Consider the following 2,507-nt stretch of genomic DNA (forward strand, 5'->3'; position numbering starts at 1 on the left):
CCCCCCCCCCCCCCCCAATATTAATAATATTTTAAAACAAATTGCTTCAGTAATTATTTTCTGACAAAATAAATTCTGCCAAACATTAAATATGCTTTTTTTTTTTTTTTATACAATTTAAGCCTTGTAATTAGGCTTTTTATTCTTTATGACAATTGTAAATTGTTTTACCAGATCTTTTGTAGCTTTATTGTAGCTTTATTCTTTTATGTGATTTAATCAAGCCATTGTCTGTATGAATTTCACATGTTTGGTGTATTTAAATATATTTATAGATTCAAACATAAAAAATAAACATTATTACACCCACACAAAGACCATTAATGGCCATCCCAGTCAGGTCTCATGGAAATAAAGCTCAAAATATGATGAGATGAACTGAAGAGGACAAGGTCACTGATTGATAACATGCTTACAAAATGCATAGTTTAGCATTGCATCTATTGTATATAAGTAGCGTGGTATGCATTTCCGAGAAACATCTCTGTTGTGTTTTAAGCTAAAAACAATGCCTACAATGCTCACAGCTTATGTACAAATCTCAAGAGGATTATTTTCGTTGTTTAACATGCCGCACATGGCATAACAGCTGATTATATAATACATTAGCATATAGCGTATACTGTACTGTATGTTAGGGAAGTCCTGGTTTGTTGTATATTGGCATGCTTTATTGATGTTTTAGCTCTGATAAGGATTAGCCTAACTATTTTTGTCGATTCACAAAATAGATGACAACTGACACAAATGACCCTTATGACTCAATCTGGTATAGGAGAAACACAAAGTTTTCCCTATGTTCTACCTACAGACATGCACACGTCTGTCTCTCCACATCTTCCAATCAGATTGCCTTCTTTTACCACACAATCTCACAAAAGCACAAAATCCCCCTTTACCAGAGCTTTATATGTCATTGAAACTGACATCTGTGCAAACACTGTGTGGCCTGAAACGCTACACTGCCGAACACAGGGGTGAGCTCATTTCCACGGTAATGCACAGAGTCAGATGACTGGGGAACGGCAGTCTAAAACTAAAGCTCAGACACAACTCTTTGTTCTTGCATTCATTCACTGCAGCTGTTAGTCTAGCTTTAAAGCTATACGATGTAATAGAGCAGCATAACGTTGGACGAGCTGTGTCTGATCTCACTGGCAGCCAGAAAGATTATAAGTAGCAGTGACGTACCTTCTGTTGTTCTGTCCATTTAAAAAAATACAGTGGTGGTTTCAGTGTTAATACCATAGCGTTTTTCTTATACAGTACAATGATGGGCTATCTGATATATTTACCTGCTACTCCAGTGTAGACACGACTTAAAATAAATACCTACATGTCCAGATTACTTTTTATAGGATATAGATGGGGAAGACGCCCACCTTAAGAACAATGTGGATTTACTTTTAAATTGTAACATATTTAGATATAAGTTTATCATGTGCAGGGTGATGAAACATCAGTTGTTACTATAGGAAATAAATAGAAACATTTGCTAATTTAGTTGTTATAGCACAAAATGTAAAATATTAAAAGAGGGGTAAGATGGCCTCGACCTGGGGTAAGAAGCCAGCCCAGATAAACTTTTATAGAATGTATAAATTACTTTTGATATAACACTTATTACAATATTTATAGATTTTTAAAGTGACATTAGTGTAAAATACTAGATCAGATATTGTATTTAACATTTTATGTTAACAATTTAGTTGAATAATTTAATAACTGATGACAGCCAAAGCAGAATCCCAGTAAAAGAGATTCATCTGGAAGGTAAAATTATTCTATGACCACTGGCATATTTACGTATATAACGGCCCATATTTTAATTGAAGATATGTCATAATAGCAACACTGTGAATGCAAATCTAATGATTTCACTAAATTAACCTATAGCTAGGTTTTTATGAAAGCGAAGATGTCTGAAATGTACAACTAATTTATGGAAATATGAAATAATAACCCCATTAATTACAATAAATATTAAATTTAAAAATAATAACACTAGTAACTAACAACATGCCCTTTGGGGCCTTCTGTGCTAATTCTGGGGAGGTCATCTTACCCAAGGGTCTAATTTGATCTTTTTACTAAAAAATAAAAATAAATAAATAAATAAAAACTATCATTTTTACTCCACAAACATTAATGTGTCCACAAATCCATCATTAACAAATAGCCACAAAAACTTTGAAATTCAACAATACAATGTCATATGGCTGCGTTTACACTTACACCTGTATCCGGATGTTGTCCACATGGCCTACTACACATTGAAAAGACAAGTGTAAACGCGCTTCTGATCGGAATGTTACCCGATCTCAGCTTGTCCTGGTCAAGAGGTAGTCCAGGGCTGCACTTGGCATTAGCATGAGATCACCGTGATCTGATCGTTTCTGATCTGATCGAAAAACTATTTTCAGTCGCGGGACATTTTACAAATCAAAATAAATGTACGAGTCTCACTAGCGCTCTGTTCTTCCGACAGATCGGGAGAGAGGGGGCGG

The sequence above is a fragment of the Sinocyclocheilus anshuiensis genome, unplaced genomic scaffold (genome assembly GCF_001515605.1).
Source record: "Sinocyclocheilus anshuiensis isolate Anshui unplaced genomic scaffold, SAMN03320099.WGS_v1.1 scaffold538, whole genome shotgun sequence".
NCBI lineage: Eukaryota > Metazoa > Chordata > Actinopteri > Cypriniformes > Cyprinidae > Sinocyclocheilus > Sinocyclocheilus anshuiensis.